At 39.8% G+C, this 27,389-nt stretch overlaps 1 pseudogene; it reads left to right on the forward strand.

Moving 5' to 3' along the window:
- The first annotated feature begins 1,944 nt into the window (after positions 1–1,944).
- LOC120888576 (keratin, type I cytoskeletal 19 pseudogene) lies at positions 1,945–2,785 on the forward strand (annotated as a pseudogene).
- The last annotated feature ends 24,604 nt before the right edge of the window (positions 2,786–27,389 follow it).

A 27,389-nucleotide genomic window follows, 5' to 3' on the forward strand; every position in this document is an offset into this window, starting at 1 on the left:
ATTCTCATTTTATCAGAATGTAGACCGAGACTAAAAGAAGTTACATTCCTTGATGAGTTTATACAGCTAGTAAATTGCACATTTGGGGTTTGAACATACATTAATTCCACTAAATTCTATTGCCTCACAGTCATAAGTTGGACAGCTACACATGTGTGTGATTTCTGCTATTGGAAGAGCCCTGCTCCCACAAGATCTCCTTTTTACCTTATACACCACATCACAAACCAAAATTAAAATTACCAATTCCCCCCTCCCTCCCTCTCTCCAACCCCCTCCACTTAAATTATTAGTTAAGATGTTGTGAAAGAGAAAGATATTGATCACTAAGAATTCATGGGTTCTCCTCGGTCTTCAGCCCTGCCATAGCAGTAAAGTGGGGGTCTAGTTCCAGCCAGTTGGCTATGAGAATGGAATGTGTCCATTCTGATGCTAAGTATGTTTCTTCCATCTATTCTGAATCAGTCATCGTTCCCCAGAGAACATATCTATATATTTTATTGGATATTTTTTTGAATTCTCAAACTATGTCCAAATGCTACCATGCCAATGATCTTAAATGCTGGAAAATTTTGGATTAAGCCCTGGCCACAGCCTATATATTCCTGCATATTTCTCTGGTCTGTCTCAATTTCTTCTAGATCTATGACTGAACTACTATGTTTCTGAGATCAAAGTCTCTGTAGACTCCACTTGCTTGTATTATGAATGATCTGTCTCTCTAAAGAGATTTTATTTTCTTGAAACAGTTAACACCATCATTCAGCTACATAGTCCCAATTTCTATTTCAGTGTCTGAAATATAATTCATGCATGAAAGGTTTTTCTTAAATAAATTAGTGAGTCTTCAGTCAATCCACAAACTGAAATTCAGTGTTGATAGAATATCTCTGTGAGAGTTTTCTCATCTTAAAAAATAATCACTTTCAAATTTCAAAATCCACTTAATTATTTCCCCATTTGATCTCTTTGACCCTCCACTCTCTACATAGGGCATTCTGGGAAATTTTGTAATAAAATGGGCTAATGTGAAGCATATCCATATTTTCCCTTCTTAAGACTGTCATGATTTAGGAGGTTACATTCCTGACAAATATTGGGCTTTAGATCAGAACTAATAATTGACCACATATCCCATAAGACATCCTACAAGAGCAACAAATGAGTATAGTCACTGGAAACAGCAAGGGTATGTTTCCAATTTTATTAAATGGATTTAAAATATGCTACATTTTTATAAAGTGTATTGTCATTTTATTTACTTTATCAGAACTTAGAAAACTTATTTGAAAATGATTGGAAATGGTCCAGCTAAACACAGTCACAATATTTTATCTGATGTCTTTTATTCCCCATTGTAGTTTTGCCTGAAATAAACAGACACTTTCAATATGATTCCACTGATTTCACAGGTGCTTCAAGCTTTATGACAGGCGTTCATTATCTACATTTGCTGTTGATAAGTCTAGTGGCAATAATGATGGTGGTAGTGATAATAAAAACCAAACTAAGGGCCACAAATTGCCCCCTCCCTCCCTCTCTCCAACCCCCTCCACTCCCCAATGGGTAAGATGGCTGTCTTTCAGCAGCCAAAGGGCACCATGTGCAGCCTCTTCCTCTATTGTGATTCCCCATAGCTTTGACATACCTTACAATCAATTTCTTCTTCAGTCTGCAGCTCCATAGATCAGTATTGCTCATGATCTTTGCCTTGCTATGACTTCCTACATCTGTCCCCAGTCCTTGGCTACCTCATGCAAAGTATGCAATTTGGAGCTGGTGATGCCTTTTTTACACACCTACTATCCACCAGGGTTCAGGTGGCTGTGGTGGATCTGTGTCCATTGACACTTACTGTCCTCTTCCTCCTTTGGGAGCTATGGTGACAGCTAAAGTGGCAGCTATATGCGCATCCTGGGTAAGCAATTTCTGGTGGGTAAATAGAAGATCACAATGGAGAACTTCAACAATGGCCTGGCCTCCAAGATGAACAAGGTGCACAGCCTAGAGCAGGCAAAGGGTGAACTGAAGGTAAAAATCCTTAACTGATACAAGATGCAGGGGCCAGCCCCTCTTGCAAATACAGTTACCATTTCAAGGACCTGAGGGACAACATTCTAGGTGCCACCATTGAGAATTCCAAGATTTTCTTGCAGATTGACAATGCCTGTATGGCTTCAGATGACTTCCAAACTATGTTTGAGGCAGAGCAGGAATTGCAACTGAGTGTCAAGGATGACATCAACGGCCTGCACCGAGTGCTGGACAAGCTGACATGGGTGAGGAGCAACTGGAGATGCAGATCAAAGACCTGAAAGAGGAGCCTGCCTGCCTGAAGAAGAACCGTGGGGAGGAAATTTGTTCTCTGAGGGCCAGGTGGTAGCCAAGTCAGTGTAGAGATTCTTCCCAGGCGTTGAGCTAGCCAACACTCTGAAAGACTTGAGAAGCCAATATGAAGTCATGGCTGAGAACCAGAAGGATACTTAAGCCTGGTTTATGAGTTGGACCAAAGAGCTGAACCTGGAGCTCGCTTGCTCCAGATGACCAAGTCTGAGGTCACTGACCTGTGAGTACCCTACAGGGTTTTGAAATTAAACCTTATTAATAGCTCAGCCTGAAAAACTCTGGAAGGCACACTGGCAGAGACCAAGGCCCACTTTGGAGCCCAGGAATTGCAACTGGGCAGACTCAGGTGGTGATCAGTAGCACGGAAGCCCAGATAGGTAACATGCATTCTGATACCAAGTGGAAGAACCATGAGTACCAGCAGCACATGGATGTCTAGTCTCAGTAGGAGCCACCTACCAGAGCCTGCTAGAGGACTGGGAGCCAACTACAACAATCTGTCCAACCAGCTCAACATATGAGTGCACAGGCTTCTGGGTTCCAACCCTCCTGCAGGAGAATTCCCCTAGGAAGGGGCCTTAGAGTGGAGAAGTCAGGGGCCTTACCACAACTCTGCCCCTGTCTTGCTAATAAAACGTTATGGCCCAAGGGGTGGAGGTACAAGGGGAGGAAGAGGGCCATTCACAAAGAATCTCGGTTGCTGCTTAGTCTGAAAGTCACAGCCAGATTTTTTATGAATGTGCATTAAATAGCTTTAAATTAGGGGGAACTTTCACATTTTCAAGGAGGTCATCATTGAAAGGAGAGAAAAAAATTAGGTGGGAATATCTGTTATTTCTTCACTTTTCATGTCTTCCTAATCAAAATTGAAGCATCTTGAGGTTTTGATACATGAGACACATTGGTTCCCCATCTCAGTCTGTTCCCCAAACACAGTGTTCAGCAGTGACTCTAATAATGAATTAGTTATTGGGTTACCTTACTGAATAACTCTGACAGGACAGGTTGGAGAGACATCATTCCATGGGTTTCTGATTAACTTTTCTACACAGATTATATTTTCCTTTCATTCTCTTTAAACTATTCTGTAACTAAGTTGTATAAAATTTACATTAATGCTAATGGTTATGCCACATAACAAATCCAATCCACTGTATCTGGTGGAGTGCCATCATGTTTGCTCTGTGGGTAGCCCAGTGTTCACATGTATTGATAAACTCATTTTAGCCTTTCTTTACTTCATGTAAACCTGGGTTTCATTCAATTCTCCTTTGTCAGTTGTGACACCATATTGCTTCCCTTATCAATGGATGAGTTAAATAAAAATCTTTGATGGCATTTTATTTTATCTTTGTATGAGAGTCTTTATCATATCTTATTCTAAAAATTATCCTTTAATAACTTGGTAGTTGGTTTGTGTCGTAAATTATCTTCTTTCCACCAGGAAGGGCTAGATAAGGACTCTGATATGAACAAAATAATATTAGAGATTTATTTGTAGTTCTAATCTTATTTTCTAAATCTCTCTGTATAATTCAAACTGTACTCATTGCCACCTTTTCCTAACAGTAACTAACTTCTAAATAAAGTGTTTTACAAAACATGTTTTCAGCTATTTAAATTGCCAATACCCAATATAATAAATTGAACCAGGACTATTATAACTTCCACTTTGCAGATGAGGAACTGAGGAGGGCGTATATCCTGCCTGACATCAACTGAAAAACATATCTTTCAAGGCAAATTCCCAGATCTTTCCAATATATAACCATATCAGCTGCCATATGCTACACTCCTGGTCTGTATTTCACAATGAATTAAAGTTAATTCAATTAATTTAGATGATTTCAGCTCTGAGGATACTTTATTTGAATATGCCAATAAAGTGCAAATTGATATTCAGTTGTGGTTAATTATCACATTAAGCACATTACTCAACTAATCTATAAAGTTGCTACCAGGGTAAAAATGGATATTAGCATATCCATTCGGAAGACAAGAAGCCAACTAACACTTATTAATGACTTGCAATTTGATAGATCTTTTTAGTTATTTTTCATACAATCTCAGAATAACTTTTTGAGGTAAGTTCTATGTCCTCATTGATGATAATAATGTAAACCTGTTTATTGATCACTCATATATTATCAGGTATAATCAAATAATATAATCTGTAATCCTATTAGGTTGGTTGCATAAGTGAAACATAAATCACAGGAACCTTGAGAAATGTTTCCATGGTCATATAGGTAGGTTTGAACTTGGATCCAAAGCTCATATTCTTTTTTTATTAGTTGCTTAAGACAATACAATGATCTTGACATATCATACATTTGATTCAAATAGGGTATAAATTCTCATTTTTTCACGTGTACAGATAGATTGCAGGATGACATTTTTTATACATATTCTTTAACAAGTCTGTAGTGATTCAGAGGAGTCAACATTACTGTTTGGTGAATTAATAAGACAGTGTCCATTATACATGAGACTGTATACTCTGAATTATGAAGAGTAAATGGTGCCTCTGTCCCGGGTTTTGGGGAGTTTATTGAGATGTGGGGTCAAGGGAACATATGAAAATTGGAAGAACTGGGGCAAGGAGAAACATGAGCTTGTCTAGAAATAACAGGGGGATTTCTTTTCCAGAGAAAATAAACTAGAGACCTAAGACATGAAATCAAGAGGGTGAACTTCCTGTTTTTTCCGGTCTTGTCAAAACATGGAGAGGTTAGGGAACATAACAATTGAAGACAACCCAGAGAACTTTGATGTTTCCTTTGGAGCTGGGTCAGGTACAAGGCTCCGTGTTGAAGCCTGCAAGTTAGGTCAACAGGCACCAGAGAGAACACAGAGCTCCTTTGCTCCTCTCCAGCTTTGGACAATGACCTTGTGATTGGCATGGGCCAGACAGGAGGAATTGAACCTGCCTGGGTGGATTAAAGTCAGAGAACCCCTTGCTAATGTATATGTGGTGCAGCTTCCTAGATAAAGATATGCCAGTTCAGGGAGTTGAAAAGACCAACTTTGGCAAATTGTGAGGAACTGGAGAGGCTGGAAGAGGTGGTAGGCCTCTATTTTTTTTGTCAAAAGTAGAAGAATCTGGAGGCCTGGGAGCCAGAGAAAGATTCTGGAAGGTATGGTTGGAAAGAAAAGGGTATGAGTTTGTGGAAGGGAGTGACCTGGACACTGGGAGCCATCTGGAATGCACTAAGGACAAATCACAGAACATATCCTTCCTGGGAAGAGAGGCAAATGCAAAATAGATGAAGGGTTTAGATTTTAGTAATTTATTCATAAAGTTAGAGTTCTAAATAGTGCATCTGTGGCAGGAAAAATTAGAGTTTCAAACAGAAGATTAAAGTTTTCTCTCTAAAAGGTCTGAAAGTCTAGGATTCTCTGCTTCTGTACTAGATAGCCACTCTCAGATTGGGACTTTCTAGAAAACACTTTTGCACAAAATGATAAACATAGATGCATTTATTTCCTTTAGCCACAACAACATATTGTATTCTAAACACAATATGGAGAACATCACAAGCAAAATACATTTGGAGTATTGATAAACATCTCCTCTCCATTTAGTCTAAACTTTTCCTTTTTGTGAATCAAATGTATAAATCCTCCCATTTCATTCTTAGTTTTTCCTTCCTCTGCCAAACCATGAGAAGGCTTGGTTTTGCAGTGAGTTTTTCAAATGTTGAGGAAGGAGAGAAAATTTCCTTTTTTTCATAATTCTGGGCTTCTCTTCCCAGAAAGGGACTGGGGACAGCTTAGCATATAGATGAGTTATCCTTTTGACCCTTGTTTCAAATTTCATCCGTGGCCATCCATGGTATAATTTAGCAGCAGGTTGAAGAGGGGTGTTATTTTGTTTGTTTGTTTGTTTTTTGCTACAGTGGCTGACTGTATTAGTTTTCTTTTGTTTATAAATACAGGTTTTTTAACTTTGTTCAGGCTGGCTCTGAACTCAAAATCCTCCTGCCTCGGCCTCCTAAGCTGTTGGGATACAGGTGTGTACCACCGTGTTTGGCTAAGATGCAATTCTTTTAAAAATAGTTTGTTTTTTTTTAACTTGCTTTAGAGGTTTTTCTGATCTCAAACATTTTTAAAGGAAGAGTTCATCACATTTAAGAAGTTGTGTTCCACCCCGCGGGCTAGAAGTCATTTCTCATGCATCTCTAAATGTCAGCTTGGTCTTTACAACAAGAATTTTCCTTTTTCTTGTGCCTCCAAATAAAACCAAATCATTCTCCCCAGGAACTTGCATTAAACTCATTTTCAGCTGTTACTTTTACCCAGACCTAAAATCTGCATTCTCATACCATTTCTGTATCTGATCTGTAGCAGATGACTTTGCTCTGAATTATGCATTTCCCTAATCATATTCCTGTTTTCCATGAGTTTGTCCAGGCCTCTTAGGGCAGGGTTCTCGGCTAATTCTTTCATGTTGTGGCCAAAGAAACTGTAGATACAAAGGGTCCAATGTGTTATTGTGTTTCAATCCTCTAAGGTTAGGCTTGGTTGAATCCAAAGCATGGCTGTCTGCAATTTATGTGGCTTTCCTTATCAGCAAAGGGAGTGCAAAGGAGTGAGAGTGGTTGTTATGGTTCAGATGTGAGGTGTCCCCCAAAAGCTCATGTGTGAGACAGTGCAAGGTTTAGAGGAGAAATGATTGGGTTTTAACCTAAATCTAATCAGTAAATTAATTCTTGATGGAATTACCTGAGTGGTAATTGGAGGCATGTGGGGTGTGACTAGAGGCAGTGGTTCATTGGGGGTATGGCTATGGGGTATATATTTTGTATTTGGAGCAAGGAGTCTTTCTCTCTTCTGTTACCTGATCACCATGTGGGCTGGTTCCCTCTGCCATACTCTTCCGCCATGATGGCTGTATATGGACTGAGACCTTTGAAACCGTGAGCCCTTAAATAAACATTTCCTCCTAAAATTGTTCAGGTCATATCTTTTAGTAGCAGCAATGAGAAAAGCTGGTATTGCTGACTGGATTATCAGACCTCCTCTCTCACTGACTCAGAACTTTACAGAAAGATAAAAGGGTTTCCTCCTATAGATGGGCATTTCTAGCATCCTTTGATGTGCATTTCAGCAGATTGAAAAAGAGGAGAAAAGAAGCAGAAAGAACCTTCATACAAGGGAAATGCTAAAGGGTGGGCTCAGGGTTCCACAGCCAACAAATCCTATGAGCAGCCACCACCACCAGAAAGTTTTCTGGATGACCACAGTTTCATTATAGTAGATCCACAAAACTGAGAAAGCTGTAAAAGCAAGAAATCTGAGAAAATGAGAGAGATGAGACAAGGACAAAAACAGAAGCAGAGGCCCAGTGAGAAGCAAGGGAGCCAGCAGAACAGCAGCACAGCGCTCTCTTGGGAAGGCCACCTGCAGTGGAGGCCAGAGCCTTTGTGAAGGCGATGGGCTCGCATTCATAATTGATTTCAAATTGTTTCCTGGTCCTTTAAAATAATAACTTCTACAGGGCCCAGGCCTGGCTAATATGTCAGAATATGCTTGTGATGTAAAGAAGCATCAGTACATATTCACTGCCCCATTTCCTAAAGGTTTGTTAGTGACATGTTCACGGGCACTGTAATTAAATGTAATGTATGCTGGGGATTGTTATTCTGCCAGATATGTACAAAGAGTAAAACCATGTGGAAATGGCTTTGTTATTTAACATTGTGGATTTCCACAGACCAGGAAACTGAGGTGAAGTCTGTTAACCAGGGTCCATGCTTCCCTCTGTCACAAAGAAAACCCTAGGAAACAATTCTGAGTCACTCTGTGTCCATAAACATACACACACACACACACACACACACACACACACACACACACACACACAGAATTTCTTTTCCTTATTCTTACAGGTGCACTTTTGGTTTGGAGTATCATATGATAACCAAAACAATAGCCTGTCACAACTAAGCTGCTTTCAGAACATACTATGGCATTTATAATCACTGATACAGATTTATACTTACATATTGACTTAGTCTGTTCTGTGTTGCTATCACAGAATATCACAGACTGTAAATCTGTAAAGAGAATAAATTTATTTCTTATAATTCTGGAGGCTGGGAAGTCCAAGCTCAAGGGCCTACATGTGGTAAGGAGCTTCTTGCTGCATTATCCCATGGTGAAAGGCAGAAGGTAAGAGTACACACAGGAGGGGAAGGAGAGAACGAGGTTGAACTTATCCTTTTGTCAGGAATCCACTTCTGAGATAACTAACCTATATCTGGGAAAGAGGACTGAATACATTCATGAGGTCAGAGCCCTTCTGGCCTGATAAGCTTTTTAAAATCTCATGCACAATACTGTTGCTGAGAGAATTAAGTTTCCAACACATGAACATTCAGGGACACATTCAAACTGTAGCACACATTTAAATAAAAAATGATTGCCTGTTTCCCACCCAGTTTTTTAAAATTTTAACATTTAGCCATATATTTTTTCCAGAAAATTTTAAAGGGAAAAAAAACTCATTAAGGCACAACTCCTAATTCTGAGAATTGGTAATGCATTAGAATCCTTATTACACATATAGAGAACGATTTTTCATATCTTTGTATATAAAGTATGTTCATGCCAATTCATACCTTTATACATGTACTTTTTTGCATTACAATTCTTTTTTTTTTCATTACAATTCTTATTACACATATATACCACGATTTTTCGTATCTCTGTTTATAAAGTATGTTGACACCCAATTTGCGTCTTCATACATGTACTTTGGATAATCATGTCCATCATATTAGCACTAATCTCTAGGGTATATAAAGAACTCAAAAAGTTAAGCACAGAAAAAACAAATAACCCAATCAACAAATGGGCCAAGGACCTGAACAGATACTTCTCAGAAGAGGATATATAATCAATCAACAAACATATGAAAAAAATGCTCATCATCTCTAGCAATCAGAAAAATGCAAATCAAGACTACTTTAAGATATCATCTCACTCCAGTCAGAATGGCAGCTATCATGAAGACAAAGAACAATAAGTGTTGGTGAGGATGTGGGGAAAAAGGTACACTCATACATTGCTGGTGGGACTGCAAATTGGTGCAGCCAATATGGAAAGCAGTATGGAGACTCCTTGGAAATCTGGAAATGGAACCACCATTTGACCCAGCTATCCCTCTCCTTGAACTATACCCAAAGGACTTAAAAATAGCATACAATAGGAACACAGTCACATCAATGTTTATAGCAGCACAATTCACAATAGCTAAACTGTGGAGCCAACCTAGATGCCCTTCAGTGGATGAATCCATAAAAAAATGTGGCATATACACACAATGGAATTTTGTTCAGCATTAAGAGAGAATAAAATGGCATTTGCAGGTAAATGGATGGAGTTGGAAAATATAATGCTAAGTGAAAAAAAAACAAATGCTGAATGTTTTTCTCTGGTATAAGGAGGCTGACTCCGTGGGGTAGGGAGCGGAGCATGGGAGGATTCAATGAATTCTAGATAGGGAAGAGCAGTGGGAGGGAAATGGAGGGGGCAGGGGATTAGCAAGGATGGTGAGAATTGATAATTAAAAAGAAATAATTAAGTGTGATTTCTGCTTTCCCTCTGTGAACTGTACATCAGAATAATCAAATAGCCTTTGTAGATTAAGGGAAATTCTTCTTTTAAATAAAATATTCAATTTAAGTGGAAAAATAATGGGATTTACAAATCACTATTTTATAACTTCCAGTGAAATAATCCAAGCAATGATCATTGATGATTGACACTAATAAATCAAAGGTTGTTGGAGAACTCTGCATGGGGGATATTAGGCCGACACTATCAATAATATTTCCATCTATTTCCTATCATAGCTGAAGCAGAACCTCCTGAGTTGTGCAATCAAAGTATTCAGCCTAACCAGGAGAGTTTTTTTCTTTTTTGCCAAAAAATTCTGAATCTGAGTTTGACCCCATCTCACACACATTCTTCATATGGGACATACAGAGGAAAAGAAGCAAGTTAAATTACACTAGAAAGAAGCAAATGGATAAATGCAGAATGGGAGGCAGGGTCAGGGCAAGGAATCAAGCTTTAATAATTAGGCAAGTATAAAAATGTTGTATTTGATGTTGGGTGTGAAATGTTGAGGGAAGGAGACTCTACTCTCCATTTAAAGCAATTTATGGCATTAAAATAAAGCATAAGATGTAGACTATGTTTGAATCTTGATTTGTACTTGCCTAGTATTTTAGTCAGCTATTTTGCTGCTGTGACTTAAAGGACCCAACCAGAACAACTGTAAAGGAGGAAAAGTTTATTTGAGGGCTCATGGTTTCAGAGGTCTCAGTTCATGGAAGGCTGGCTCCATTCCTCAGGGCTGGAGGTGAAGCAGAACATCATGGCGGAAGAGTGTGGCAGAAGGAAGCAGCTCACATGAGGAGCAGAGAGAGACACTCCACTCTCCAGATACAAAATATATACCCCAAAGCCACACCCCAATTCCCACCTCCTTCAGCCACACCCTTCTACTTCAGTTACCAGTTAGTTCCTATCAGGGGATTAATTCACTGCTTGGGTTAAAACTCTCATAACCCGATCATTTCTTCTCTGAACCTTCTTGCATTGTCTCACACAAGAGCTTTTGGGATCACCTCACATTCAAACCATAACTCCTAGTTTTATAATATATTTTGAGTCAATTGTGGAAATTTAATATTTGCTGCACATTTTACATGATACAAAAAATATTGATAATTTTGTTAGATTTGGCAATCTATTATGGTTATACAAGAAAATATCCATTTTTAGAGATGAGTTCTGAATTAAAGCCTTTGATTTAAAATAGTTAGAAAGCAACGATAACAATAAAACACCATAAATATACTTGAGGTCTGAGTAAACTCCTAATCTCATTTTTCTTGTATCTTCACCAAAAGTATTTATTATTTGAACTAAATGTTTGCTGTTTTCATCCAAATTTATTTCTTTCACTCTATGTGTATGCATCTACCAGTGAGGTATAGTATTAGTTTTCATATCTTTAAGACTTCCAGTAATGGTATTCTATAGCTTGCATTACTGCTTAGCTTATTTTTAATATAGCATCACCTTTTTGAGATTTATTCATCGGGATACATAGACATTTTGAGACATGAATTTCACTGCTCTATTATTTTTCCATCATAAAAATATTCCACAATTTCTTTACTGATTCAACTGTTGGTTGATATTTAGGCTGTTTTCGATCTGTCATTATACAAGCAGTATTGTCATAAACATATATTTCTTTGCTTGCATTTGCCTAGGAATCCTCCTAGGAATAGATTTGTTGGACTAAAAGTATTGCATATGTACCTTTAACAGCAATCAGTTATAATACACATAAAGTATTATGTATATGTGGGGAAACTTATATGAATTCTGTGTAGCCCAAGAATTGTTTTAGTTTTTCCCAAAGTCAAGGTAACCTATCAGGTAACCCAAAAGAGAGGCATTTCAAACAGTTTCTGATGCAGCCTGCAGTCCTCAAAGTTCCAACCTTTTTCTGATCTCTGTAGTAACAAATAGGGAACTAATTGCCAGAACTCAGATGTATGTACTCTTAACAGCTTTATTGAGGCATAATTGGCATATAATTACATTTCCTATTTCAAGAGGAAAAAATGGTAATTTTTGACAACTTCCACAGCTGTGAAACGATCATCAAAATCAAGATAGTGAACATGTCCATCACCCCCAAAAGCTTCCTCATGCCTGTTTAAAATCCTTCTATTCCTGTTTCCAGGCACCCACAGGTCTGCTTCCTGACACTACAGACAGTTTGTATTTTACTGAAAGTGAAATCATAGGGTATGTATTTTTTTTGTCTTTCATCTTTTATTCAGTAAACTTTAAAAAAAAATCATCCATGTTGTTCATTATATCCAGCAGATCATTCAACTTACTGTTGAGTAGTGCTCACTGGTGTGGATATGCCAGTTTATTTATTCATCTATTGATGGACATTCAGGTTCTTTGAAGTTTGGACAAATAAGAATAAAGCTATTATGAATATTCATATCCAAGCCTTTGTATGGTACACATACACACAGATCTTCCTTTCTCTTGATCAAACATCTCAGAGTGGAATGGCTAGATCACCCAGTAGTTTATGCTTAATATTTAAGAAACTTCTAACAGGATATCTAAAGTGGGAGTACTATTTTATATTCTCATCCAGATTGTATAATCTGAATTCTATTATTCTTCCTATTCAACAATATTTGGTGCAGTTTTTCTTTTTAAAAATTGGCCATTCTAATAGTTGTGAGTTGGAATATCATTGTGATTTTAATTTCATTTGCATTTATATCATGGTTAACAATGTTCAGCATCTTTTCATGTGTTTATATTCTGATCAGGATATTTTTGGTGAAGTATCTGTTCAAACTTTTTTCCATTTTGTTTTTAGATCATTTATTTTCTTATTAAAGGGTTTGAGAGTATTTTATAACACTCTGAATGCTAGTCTTTTATAAAATTTTTATTTGGCAATTTTTTTCCAATCTGTAGCTGTCTTCTCATTTTTTTAATGCAATCTTTTGAAGGAGTGCTATTTGTCACTTTATTCTCTTAAGAAACATACTTCTGACATAACATCTAAGAAATCTTTGCCTAACTCAAGGTCACAAAGGTTTTGTTTTCTTCTAGAATTATGATAGATACTTAGGTTATTAATGCCTTTTGAGTTAATTTTTGTTCTTGATATAGGGCTTAAGTTGAAGTTATTATTTTTTCTATAGATAGCAAATTGTTCTTATACAATTTACTGAAGATATTATCTTTTCCCTGATGAATTATCTTTGTATCTTTGTTGAAAATTAGTTCAACCTAATAAGAACATATAATGCCTCAGTGAGAATTCATTTCTGAACTTTTTATTTCATTCCATTGGTCTGTTTATTTATCTTTACAACATAATTACACTTTCTTGATTACTGTAGCCTTGTAATAAGGCAGTTTGAGCTTGAAATTAGGCAGTGTGAGTGAATGCTTCCCATGACTTCACAGAGATTTGGAACCTAATGATACTTCCCATGGTATGAATGGGCAATTCCATTTTGATGCACAAGGGTAAATGGAGACAGAAAGGCAATCTGCTTGGCTGGGATTGTGGCTCAGCGGTAGAGCTGCTTGCTTAGCATGGGTGCAGGTTTGATTCTTAGTACAAAAAAAGAAAGAAAGAAAGAAAGAAAGAAAGAAAGAAAGAAAGAAAGAAAGAAAGAAAGAAAGAAAGAAAGAAAGAAAGAAAGGCAATCTGCTATAACAGAAGAAACTTACAGAGGGTCTGAGAACAGACTGTTGTCTTTATTCCGACCCATTCTCACTTGTCCAGCATCGATTAGCCAGTTCATACTGGTTAAATTCTTACTGTCTCTGAATAGCTGACATTCATTCACCTTTCAGTCAATATAGTCTTTCTTCATTACATACCAGCTTTTTAGTTGCAATGGTTTTCTAGGATGCCATCCTGAGATTAGCCTAAATCATTCTGTTGGCCTTGTATATTCTCAAATTTCTGTCCATGTGTTTCTAGATTATCCTTGAGATTCCTTAGTTTAGAGGTGAAAGTTAGTCATTGATAAAGTTCTTCATTCATTTCTAAAGCTCCAAAGATGTCAACATGTCACTCCCAGATATGAACACAACATGGTATTAGAATTTCTATCCAGTTCTTGAGAACCAATGACCTATGTTTTAGCTGTTCTACAAAGTGAGACAGCATTCATGGTCTTTAGAGATGTTGGTTCCTGGAAATCTGCACTAACATCTCATATCAGCTCTTAAGAGCACTACATTGAAGGTTGCATCATTCATTCACTCATCAATCACTTTTGAGCAACTATATGCATGAACACTTAGCTAGTAACATGGGGATGAAGAAACGGGAGGGACACAGCCTCTATCCTCAAGATGCTTCAAGTCCGACATATTCTGCACCTTCAGAAACCAAGCCCGCTTAAAGATTCTATCTAAAAATCACTATAATCCAGGTTTTAGAGCATAGATCTATGCAGCATGGAAAATGGAATAAAAATTTTTCATAGTGGTTGTGCTAATTCATATCTCTACAAACAGTGTAAAGTGGTTTCCTTTTTCCACATCCTTGAAAATACTTGTCATCTTTTTTTTTTTTAATAGCCATTTTTAACATGTATGTTGGAATCCCACTGTGCTATTAAATTGCATTTCTGTGATGAAAAAAAAATTGTCACCATCACTAGGAGTAGAAGGCACTTTACAAGTTAAAATCAGGCACAAATGAGGTACTTTGTAAGTTAAATTAGGCACAAATGAAGAATAATGGGACTTGGTTGACAATAGCCAGGTCTGAGAAGAGACAAAGCATCCAGAAAGGACCAGATGCCAGAAGGCAAAGAGCAAAACCTTCCAAGCATCAATGGACATTTATGAGAAAATAATGGAGAAAGAAAGAGAAGTAAATGATTGAAGAATAGCCTTTCTCTTGCCTTCAGAGTTTATGTGTAGGAGAGAGTGGGCTAAAGTGAATTTGAGCTACAAGGACAAAAAGTGCAGAATCTGAGGGGTCATCAAGGCAGTGAAAGTCCAGACATATCCCAGAAAAAGTATATGAATCAATGTGAGGTCCCTTGTTTTCTGTGATAACTGTGGGCCCTGCATTACATCATTAAGAAGCACTCCACCAAGGGCAGAGAGACAGGTGTTTGGCCAATGAAGCAATTCTTGTGAAGCTATTTCCCAACCAAGATGCATCACAAGAGTAAGGATGGACAGCAAAAGGAGTAGCCTCTGGTCTTAGATTGGGAACAGAAAAATACTGTGCCGACAGTACAATCCTGGCGTGAGTCCCTTTTTCGGGACTGTGGAAGTTCTCCCTTCTAGGCTTTAGTTGGTAGTCTTGAGGTGTTAAGAGATGGAATCAGGTTTCCATGCATTTGAAGACCTAGAAATTTAGTTGCAGCTTGGAAAAAGTATGTAGGGCACAGAGCAAAGGGAGTATGGGGCCTAAACACAGTGGGAACGCAGGAATTTTCCAGATGCCCAAAAGTCTGGCTCCATTACATATATCAAATTAGAATCAGGGAAAAACCCAAATCAGGGAAACCCCAGCATAGTTTGAGGATCAGAAAGCTCTAGATTTGGAGCAACTGCTACTACTCTAACATCATTTTTTTTTTTTTTAGGTAGAATATCCAGGGTTTTCTGTTAGGGTCCTTCCTCCACTCCACTCCACTCCCAATGTGTAATCTCCATGTGGAGAGAAACGATCACACATGTTCTGATTCATTTGCATTCAATTCACCAAAATATTATTTATTCGAAGTCATTCTCTTCTGGGGAGTCTTTTATGAGTCGATAGAATAAGCCTGGTGTGATGGACGAGTTTTTCCTGGCCTTGAACTGAGGAGCTACCAGGCCTAAACCAACCCTAAAGCAAAGCAGGCTTCGGGGAGTTGCCATTGTCATTTATTTGTTGGATTGGTTCCCTAATTCTAGAATCTGGTTGGGTCCAGGACATTCCATAACTGGTGAAAAAAAATATTCCATTAAGTTGCTTTTATTGGCATCATTCTGGTCCAGTCAACAACTGGAATCCATAAGCTTTCCCTGGAACTCTTACCTAAAGTCTGACATTTCCTTTTCAATTTTACTGCTTCCACTTTTGACTAGGCCAAGTGTCATTTCTCTCCTATATAATTCCGCAACTTTCTGACATATCCAAATTCTCATGCTGCCAAGAGAGCTGCCTGCACCCTTGCTCTGCCCACATCCCTCTCTTGCTCATGACTTACACTGACTATTCTTAAATGGTGTTATGGTTCAGGGGAGGTGTCCCCCAAAAGTGCATGTGTGAGACAATGCAAGAAGGTTCAGAGGAGAGATGATTGGGTTCTGAGAGTCTTGACCCAATCAGTGAGTTTATCCCTTGACAGGAACTAACCAGTAACTGAAGTGGTAGGGTGTCCCTGATGGTGGTGGGAATTGGGGCGTGGCTTTGGGGTGTCTATTTTGTATTTGGAGATTGGAATCTCTCTCTGCTTTCTGATCATCATGTAGGCTGATTCCCTCTGCCACACTCTTCCACCATGATGTTCAGCCTCATCTGGAGCCCTGAAGAATGGAGCTGAATTTCTAGGGACTAAGGCCTCTGAAACTATAAGCCCATAAGTAAACCTTTCCCTCTTTACAATTGTGCTGGTTGGGTACTTTAGTCACAAAAGCAAAACAAAACAAAAAACTGGTTAAAACAAACAGGAATGAGGGCAGACTTGAGGGATGAATGGACAAGTCCCAGGGACTAAGCAAAGCCACAGGAACTCTTTCCCCAAGCATCAAGGCTACTAAGAATTCAAGGAAAATGTAGTTATTTTATTATTTACAAACCCACAAAAATATGGGATAGAACACAAAAGTTGTCATATATTTTGGATATGTAATAAGAAACCTCAGGAAAGTTTCAAGCTAGTAGACTAAATCCACAGGGCTTCAAAAATAACATATCCTTTGCCTTCTGTCATAGTTGGACAAGGTCTAGAGTAGAGCACCCCAAATCCTCAGTTCACCTACCGAGCCCCATCACACTCCATCACCCAGGCCTATCCATCTCTCCCCTTCTACTCACCCATGCTCCGGACTCTCTGGAGAGCTGAGATCCTTCTCATGTCATTCACACATTCTCACCCTAGGTGCTCTTCATTACCAGAATACCTTCAAATTTTCCTAATTTTGCCTTTCCCCAATCCAGATCTTCTAATGCAGATCCATTCTACTTTCCATCACAAACACACCCCTAATATGCTTCACAGCTGTAGTCATGGTACTTGGATTTCAAGGAATATTAATTGAGAAATGTGTGATCAAACACTATTATTAAGTTATTGATGTCTGCAGAAAGGAAAAAAAACATTCTTCTGCTTGTGAGAAGTGGGCAACAAGAACAAGACAGTGCTAAGGGGAGAGGCCAAGGAACTGTTTCTGTTTTTACTTCAACTTCAACAGGTACCATGTCTGTTTCTAGAATGAGGAGACAAAGGTTGGGATGAGTCTAGGAGTTCATAGGATAAAAGCTTTTCTAGATTGGGTTTCTAACCAAAAACTGAGAAATGAATTTCCAACTGGCTTCTTGCTAAGTGTTATTCTTACACACACACACACACACAAAAAAAAAATTTGTAATTCAGGAATTTTCAAATAAAAATCTTGAATTCCTGATGTCCTTGAAAAATCCAGATGATAGGGCACTATAAGCTGTCCTCCTTGCCTGCCTTAATGGCCATCTTTAGAAGAGTATGGGTGCCATCTCACCATGGTCCCCACTGCTCCTTGTTCAAAAACACAGTGTACTCCCCTGTGAACATTTCAGCTCACTATCCTGCTACAGACAATGCACAGAAATAATTGCAAACATCCCTGTTTAGACTCCATAGCAAAACATTCTGAGGAGATGCCTGCAGAATAAATGGTGACTGGTTAGAGACAGGGGAGAGCATAGGCAAAAGCCCATTTGCAAGAGATGTATTTGGAGAGTCCATTAAAGCAGAGACATTCAGCCTCTTTATTTCAGTCTTCTGTCTTCAAAAAGAGTCACAGTTATAAGCACATCTGATACTGTCCAAGGAATAATGATCAGACTCTAAACCACAGTTTGGGTTTTACACATCTGGTTTCCCCCATGCCTCTTCCCTGATACCCAGCCTTTGTTCCTGTGAGACACCTGTCTTACCTCTCATATTGTGATTTGCCAAGTTGTCTGATATCTTTTCTTGACTCTAGCTGCTCAGATATTTAGATATTGAGCTCAATTTATTTCAAGGACTATTAAAAAAGTTCATCCAACATCAAATCTCTTCTTTCTCTTTTCAATAGTCTCTAACACAGAAAGGGGAACAGAGCCAGGCATCTCCCTTCCCTGAAGTAGGGACATGTCCTTGCCTCCCTCACTCACCCTCAGTTCTAGTGAGGTCTCTGGAAAGGAGACTACTTCATCCCTAAGCTTCTCATTTTACTTGTAACAATGGGGAGACAGTCAGTGGCTGATAGAGATCCTCCAGGAATTCTTTGGCTCTTTGGCCAAGTCCAAGCCATTCATGATCAGGCTATTCCCAGGATTTCATGTTTCAGGACAGCTTGATTAGCAAAGGGTGTTCAGACCAGAAAGATCCCTCTTCTGGCTGGACCTCTTGAGAGATAAATAGCTGCCATCTGAGGAAGCTGGGTGCATGGGTGAGGGAGAACTACAGATGGAACTGCTAACTGATTGGCATCTAGGTCACTGACCATAGTAAAATCAAAGAAGGAGATCCCTTCACAAGCAGAATTACACGACATTTTACTACTCTGAATTATTGCCATGCTCTCTTCTTCTCATCACCCCCACCCCACCCCACCCCACCCCACCCCATCCCATCACCAAACTATCCTAGAATTTCAGGATTGAAATAGGCTTTAAAGCCTTTGGTCTAGCAACTCTCCTCATTTTAATATATGAAAACAATCATGCAAAGAGGTGCAGTGGCTTTCTCAAGACCACACACTTGAGAGCATCAGGACAAGGATGAAAACTGGGCACGTCCAACCTTTTTTTCTCCTTTTCATAATTCCAGTGGTTCCCAAACTTTGGTCATGGGCTGCAATTTTTATTTATATTTTCACGATATTCTTGGTATATCTGCAAACAACTGTGCTACTTCTTAATTCTTTTTCTTTAGCCAGTTCCAATTCTCATAAAATGTAATTGTGTTGTTTTTTTTAAGGAAACTATATCATCAATGCCAATGGAAAAGTAGCATCACTTGACTTGAATATTAAAAGGCAAATGTAGCCAGTGAAAAATTGTTATGAAACTAGCTACATATTGTGATCAATTGAGGGATCTCACTCCAAGACCTATTTTCCTTTGATTAAAATAGGAAGTAAGGGTTTAAGAAGTGTTGACAAGATGTTAGCATCTGACAGTCATTCTCCTTGATGGGAAGGACAATTGAAATGGGCAGAGCACTTCTTCAAGTAGTCAGTGCCTCTCCATGCACAACCTGGGGTTCTCTCAACACCCATGGTGTCTGCTCCTCATTTTGGGATCACTGCTCTAGATAACACTGCCTTTTGGATGGGTGTGGACCCCTAGCCTTGCCGTATTCCCTTCTCAAAGGTCAGGTTCTACAGATGCTAAAGGCAGACAAAATATTCCCTGCACAGTTGAAAAATGAACAATGGTTCCTGGGGAGGACAGAGCTTTTAATGTCAGTTTTCCTATCTTCTAGTAGAATTTCCTGCAACTTTTTGGTTGAGGATATCCTGGTGAGTGGAGTAGGGCAGTAGAGAGGGAAAAAGGAAATCCTGGGGTCTGAGACATATATAGCTAAGCGAATTTCTGTGCCCTGGATACCCTTCCCTCCCCCCTGATGACTTACACCCCTAACATCATAGTGTGACACACTTGGCTCCCTTTGAGCGATGACAGGACTAAGTAGGATTTCCTTCTCTGTGGGAATATCAAGCACACCCTATTGTGATTTGAGACTCAGATCTGCAAGTCGAAGCAAGACCATTACAAGCACAGCCTCGAGTTGTCCCTCCTTTCACCACCTCTCCTACCTTTGGATTATCACCACAAGGAATGGCCCAGTCAGCAAACTGTTCTTAGTCACCTGCCACTGTGCCAGGTGTGGGGTCACAGAAATAAGCCGTGTGTTACATTGGACCATTGGACATCTGCACTTAAGGAAGTTTTGTGAAGTTGAAGCAGGGTTTATTCATAGGAAAAGGTTACAAGAGCACGCATGATGCATACATGCTGCTGGAGGAGGGGTTCCCTCAACCCGGGGCTTGGTGTAGCCAGGGAACTTTCTGGAGGACATAGGGTTTGTTTTTTTTTTTTTTTTTTTTTTTTTGCAGGATTTCCTTTTTCCTGGGTTCCTCTGGTCTTTCTCCTTCCCTCTTGCTCTCTTTCAGAATGAGTGCAGAGTTTGCACTGGTGAGGGAGTGGGGGCTTGGCTTTCACCCCTGGATGTGGGCTGAACAAGCATCCTGGAATCTTGCAGTTGTGGGAGGCTGACCAGGTGGACAGGACCCATGCTGCTGCCCATGAAATCCTCGAAGACAGATTTACCACTTGCCAAATTCTCCTTGTAGCCCACTCTCCCCCTGAGGCCCCGCACAGCAGTTCCTGAACACTGGTGGGGGCAAGTGAGGTCTCAGGAAAGACTGTGAAGCAGCTTTAAACATAACTGCCCTGTGGGTGCGTGAGGGCTCTGTAGTAGTGCCCCAGGCATATTCTGCTCTGGAAGATTCTGGCTGCCTATATCAAACCCCTCAGACTGAGGCAGGAGACAAGCTGACAGATTTATAGCTCTTTCTTTCCTTTGACTCCCTCTCAGTCTCCATGGTTGTCTTGAAGTGTTAGGAACCACTCCAAGACTGCAGAAAAGCCTGCAGGACCTTGGTCTTGGGGCAGCTCCAGACTTTAGGCAAGGAAGCAGGTGCTTTTCAAAGAGGGCAAAAAAAATGCTGAAGGAAAACTTTGTTTCAAGTGGTGGGTTCTGTGAGCTAAAATCCCCAAATTCAGGGTTACTCTTAGTCAGCCACAGGAAGGAAAAATGAGAGGGAATAAGACCAGGATGTAGGAAATACTGTGATTGTTTTCACCCTCCCAGGTCTTGGTTAGCCTACAGACTTCAGGAGAGAGAGGAGAGGCTGGGTCCAATGTGACATGGCCCAAGATGACACAGAAAATTAATACTAAAAAAAAATCAAAATTTGAATGTAGACCTTCTTGTTCTAAATGCAATTTTCCCAAATGCCTTTGGCAATTTGTGCTGAGGGTGGGGTGGTAGAGAGCTTGATCAGACTGAAATAACAGGCGAACACGTGATTACAGAAGGGCCAAAAGGAGGCACCCCTGGTTGTTCTGCAGTTGCGTGGGTTGTGGGTTCTACTTGTGGCATGATTGCTTTGCCCTGTGGTGCTGTGCCCCGCTTTTGTACTTAGAAGTTAACAGTGGGGCTATCTGTCCTACAACCATGAGTGGCCCAGATAGCTGGGGCTCCCAGTCCTCCTACCATGCGCACTGAGGGACATTGGAGCTCATCACATAGACCAATATCCCTAACTCTGCTCTGGAGACCCAGAGGACCAGTGGGAACAGTCAAAAAGAGAGCATTTGATAGTCAATAAGACTTAAAGAAATTTACCATACTAGGATAATGAAATTAATTTGTTATTGGCAAGATAAGAATCTGGGCCAGGCATTCAGAACCATTCAATTCAAACCTCTGATCCTCTTTAGCACCTGTAAGTCAATAATGAATTTGCTCATACTGATGCTCTTGAGTATGGCTTTAGTAGTTCAAGGAGTAGTTTAAAAGTAAAAAATGGGCTGGGGATATAGCTCAGTTGGTAGTGTTTGCCTCGCATGCACAAGGCCCTGGATTCAATCCCTAGCACCACACTTAAAAAAAAAAGTAAAAGCAATTTGTTTTAACCTCAGACAAGTCATTTGCACTCTTTTGATTTGTTGATTTTAGCATATAATGAAAGGGTTGCACTAGATGAATTCCAAAGTCTTCCCCAGTTTAAATGAAAACAACTCTTGTATCACTTCTGCAAGAGCATCCTGTTGACTGGATCCTGGCATTACCCATCAGAATCTGGCCACTGAACCTCAGTTTTTCATTTGCCACATTCATCAGCTTTTTATGATTTCTATCAAGATTTGGAAGGAAAATGAGATAATGAGGCAAGGGGTGGGGGATGAGGAAGAGAGAGAGGAAAAGGTAGAGAGGGGAAAGACCAGTAAAGCAAAGGAAGTGAAGGTACTGGGGAGATAGGGAACATGTAAAGAACTCAGAAAAAGGGTAGGCAGACAAGTGTACTTAGGAATAACAGCATGTTAAATATCAAGGCAGCATACAACATATATCTTGTGTTTCTGTGCTCTTTAAAGGCATCTAAACTCCCCAAGCTTGATGGATGTCAATACTAATCAAATAACATTAACTGAGAAACTTCTCTGTTCCTAGCATAGTACTCAGGAGTTAGGAAAGTTACAAGGGATGTATCCTGGCTTTGGTAGAGAAAATTCATGAGTTACAAACAGAATGTAAAAACTGTGCACCCAGAATTAAATGTGAGGTGTATTTATTTAGATTGAAAAAAAGAAATTATAACAAATTAAACAATTTAGAAGATGACATCTACAACAAACATCCTCCAATCCAGAAGACTAATCAGGTTATCATTAATTAACTCCTTAGCATAGGGCTTCCCTCCTACATTCTCTTCAATCACCTCTGCACATGCCAACAAAAAATATTTTTTTCATAGAAAGAAAAGAAAGACACTTTGACCTTCTCTCTAGCATGACTGAGTGAAATTTGTTTTTTAATTGCAATGATTAGGATGCACAAAAATCTATGATGCCACAGAGCAGAAGAACTCCCTGTTCATAATAATGCTGTAAGTTTAGGCCTTGCAGACAGAGGATTTCCAATAAATTTTATTTTTGTCTGAATCCCATCAAAAAGAAATGTACAGTATACTTATATATATGTATTCTGCGATGTTGAGTGTATTTTTTTTTACAGGAGAGAATTTCTATTTTGACAAGGAATTGACGAGAACAGACTTCTTGGCTCTCAACTTCACACATTGAATAATCAGAATAGTCTTTCCACAGGCTAGTTTTGGCTCTTACAATTCCAACTTTGTTCCTCTCCTCACAGAACATGTGCATATTGCAATTTGACCCCTGGCCCTGCAATGTCTGTCTCAGCACGAGGAGAATCACACATAGATGGGAAACATTTTCCTGGAAGCAGTTCCTCCCCTCGAGAAGTTAGGAACCCTTTAAACTGACAAAGTTACTCTTACTCTATTCTAAAATGACCATGGCTATTCCACTGCTTGCCCATAAATGGGCATAGAGCTAAGAGTAACTTCTAAGTACAACAGGCACTTAACAAATTGGAATTTATCAAGGTATCTTCTTTATGCAAAATTTTCAAAATGATATCACTCTTGTGGCTGAGTGATTGAGACCTCTCCTTGGCAGGGTCTAGGGAAGGCCAGTGCAAGAGAAGGTCCTGGAACTTGAGGCTTTATTAGTTTCTTGGAAGGTTTGCCTCTGGGGATTTAAGGATCTACCAGACTTGTGTTCCACCCTCATATCCCAGGGCCTTCCTCAGTCATTCCCTCCACTGGTGGCAGTTCCCAGCTCCTGGGTGACTCTCCACTTTCTCCTCCCACAATGCCTGAATAGGTGCCTTTCAGCAAGGTTCCACTCTTCCTGAAGCCTGGTTTTTGTAGTCATTTAAATGAGTTTTACTTAGAAAACAGTGACTATATAGGCAAATTCAGGGTTAAAGGTGTATCATTATTGGCTAGATAAGAATTTTGGCTTTCATTAGATATATTTTACACATTTAAATATAACTTACATTTCTAACAATAAAGAATTGGATTTTATGCCAGTGTGCCTCTAGTGTATTCTTCTGTTATTTATTGTAATCTTGTGAACATGTGTTGTTGGCCCGAAAATATTTTTTATAAGTTAAATAAATAGAAGTTATGAAGGCATAATTTCATATTAAAAATGAATATGTATACATGTATACATATCAATCGTTCTGCATCTATACTATATCTATATCACCCTAGGAAAAAAATTAAGCACAGAAGAATGTCTGGAAGTTTCTATAGCTTGGTACTTGCTAGAGTAAGTATTCTGGAGAAAAGATAGTAAACAATTTCTTGTCTGGGTTTTTTTTCTATAACAATTATGTTACTATTGTATTGTAACAATGAAACATAAAATGAATTTTTAAAATGTATAGTTAAAAAAAAAACAAAACAACTCAGGTAGCTTCTCTCTTCCCCCTACTCAGTCACAGATTGACAAAAGAATCCTGGAGATGGAAGATTAAGAAACAGTGACTCGAAACAGGCTGAAAAGTGCGTGAGTCTGTGTGTGTTGGTGTGTGCATGTGTGTGTGTGTGTGTGTGTGTGTGTGTGTGTGTGTGAGAGAGAGAGAGACAGAGAGAGAGAGAGAGAGAGAGAGAGAGAGAGAGAGAGAGAGAGAGAGAGAGAGAGAGAGAGAAGCTATTCAGTGTGGGCCGTGCCAGCAGAGTTTGCATTCAGTTTTAGCACTTAGTTTATCTCTGACCCTCAGGTCATTGAAAGCCTGTTTAACATCTTCAGTTTCCACTTTGATTTAGTCTCTCAGCCCATTTTACAAGTGTTAGTTAGATTTCCAGTACTATAAAGAATGCCTAAGATAAATCAACGTGGAAAGAGACAAGGTTCATTTTGGCTCCCAGTTTCAGCAGTCTACGTGCATGGCTGCCTGGCTCTGTTGCCTGTAATGAGGCAGTAAGTACACCAGGACAGGAAAGCATGGCAGCCGGAGGCAAAGAAAGAAATAGAAACGGACCCCCCAATTTCAATATCCCCCTCAAAGGCAGGCCCACTGTGGCCTAATCTCCTAAAGGTGCCACCACCTCTCAACAGTGCTAGAGACCAACCCTTTAATTCATGGGCCATTGGGGGACATGAAAGATTCAAACTATAGTGTAATGATTGAGATACTAGATGTCCCCTCCAAACTCATCTGTTAGACAATGCAAGAAGGTTTAGAGATGAAATGATTTGATTGGGTTATGAGAGCTTTAACCTAATCAATGCATTAATCTCCTAATAGGAATTAGCTGGGTGGTAACTAACTCCACAGGTAGGATGTGGCTAGGTCACTGGAGTATGCCTCTGTCCCTGCTCAGTGAGAGCACTCTCTGCTTCCTGATGGTCACCTCCTGAGCTGTTTCTCCTCCTCTACACCCTTCTGCCATGATGTTCTGCTTTACTTCCAGTTCAGAGCAATGGAGTCGTCTGTCGATGGACTGAGACCTCTGAAACAGGGAGAGTTTCCTCCTCTAAATTTGTTCTTGTCAGGATTTTTGTCACATATAGCAACAAACCACAGGGTCTTGAGAGGGGAAATCAAAGGATCCCATCAGGACTTGACAGGGGCCTATTACACTCAGTGAAGAAGATCCTCTGAGGATCTTTGGAGATAGGGCAGGAAGAAGGGTCACTCATGTTCTCCTGGTTGAAATCCTATATAAAGAGGTCTAACTGAATTTGTGACACAGGAATGAAAGAAAGGCAAATGTGAATCAAAGGCCCCGTCCCATTATTTCCACCCTAACCTCAGATTTCCTCCCAGTGCCTCTGAAAATCCAGGGAAGCCATTTCACACTACTCTCTAAGACTGTCTTTAAGCCCACCCACCATACACATGCACAGCAATTCTCTCACACTCTCCAGATGAGCCACTTTTGGAGGGTAAGCCTGGCTCAGGGGATAGGGCTGTGGTGTACAATGGGAAGCCCTCTCCTCCCCTTCCCACTAGGTGTTTATGATTATGCACAGCTTCCCTCTGGAAAGGAAAGGCATGAAGGCATGTCTCCATTTAAGGTCTGTGCATCTTTGAGCTCCTTCTCAGCCCTTCTCATACTACCTGTTACCCCAGACAAACAGAGGACTGAGACTGCACCTGTCCTCACAAGTCTACCTGACATGTGGACAAGGACATTCTCACCCCCATGGGTTTCCTGGTCACTAGAAACCACTAGTGTTTTTTCAGCTACTGGTGGTGATAGGGACAATGGTCCAAATATGATGTCTACAAAGCCAGCCAGTCTCTGTGAGGTCAGGTTGTGCTTGGGTTTTGTCTTGTTCAACTGGAGTCCCAGGGGAGTCTTCAATTTAATCACAGTATTCCTTTAATCAGGAAGGAATAGGAGTAGGAGTAGGATTAGCCCATCTCCTCCAGTCTGTTAACACACAAACATTAATTTACCAAATAGTTATTGAGTCTTGGTCCCATGCCAGATTGGCTTGGCTCTGAAGCAACAGCAGAAAACAACCGAAACTATTCTGTCCTCCATCTGAGGGACACTATTTTGCTTTTGTGGATGATACATGCATGGTGCTCCTCTTGTCCCTCAATACCCTGCTCTGTGTACAAGGGACCAGGTTCTCCTGATAACCTCCATGGCAATGGGTGAGGAACTTTTCACTATCTTCATTACGCTTCTTACCTCACCTCAACTGTTCCAGGGCCTTGTGGAGCAGGTGAATAAGTTCTAGGACTTTTGGCCAAAATTCCTTTACCAGCAGCTTCATGTATAAAATCAAATCATCCTCTTATTGGCGTGCTATGATTTGGATCTGAAATGTCCCCAGAGCTTTTATGTTGAAGACTTAACCACCCAAATAGCAATGTTCAGAGATGAGGATTTTGGAAAGTGACTGGATTCATGAGGCTCAAATCACATCAATGGATTAACCCATTTGATGGATTAATAATTTGAATGGACTACTGTGAAGAGGCAGAAACTGTAGGCAGGAGGGGTATAGCTGGAGGAAGTAAGTCACTGGAAGCATTCGCTTTGGACTATATCTTCTATCTGGTCCCCTCCACATTCTTTCTGCTTCCCAAGTACCATGAGCTGATTAGCTTTCTTCCAAATGATGTTTCTGCCTTGGTGCCAGTTGGACTAAAGTCTCTGAAACCATGAACAAAAATAACTCTTTCTTTACAGCAACAAAACATTGACTAACACCAGAGGTTTGATGTATGTAGGTTTTTTAGAAAGGCCTTGGATCAGAGGAGATGAGGCCTAGTGTGGGTTGACATTTTAAGGGGAGACTTGCATTATTCCCTTTAGACTGATGATTGTTCTCCTACTTGTTTCTTCCAGGTCATTTCATACTTTATTATCTTCCAAGTTTTTTCTAAAATTTCTCCTCTTCTGAGAATCCATCTGGGACTATAATCCCAGAGGAAGCATTACTCTGACTTCACTTCTGAGGTCTACCTCCTGAGCCTCCCTTGCCGCTGCTGGCTGAGCTGGGGACTCGGAGAGAGAGGAAAGGCACTATTTGCTTCACTCTTGGCTGTTCCCACTGCAATTCCAAAACACATTAAGGTTGACACTTATCAGAATATGAAACATCAGTTTCCAATTTATAGAGGAAA

Source organism: Ictidomys tridecemlineatus, unplaced genomic scaffold, assembly GCF_052094955.1.
Source record: "Ictidomys tridecemlineatus isolate mIctTri1 unplaced genomic scaffold, mIctTri1.hap1 Scaffold_407, whole genome shotgun sequence".
Classification (NCBI taxonomy): domain Eukaryota; kingdom Metazoa; phylum Chordata; class Mammalia; order Rodentia; family Sciuridae; genus Ictidomys; species Ictidomys tridecemlineatus.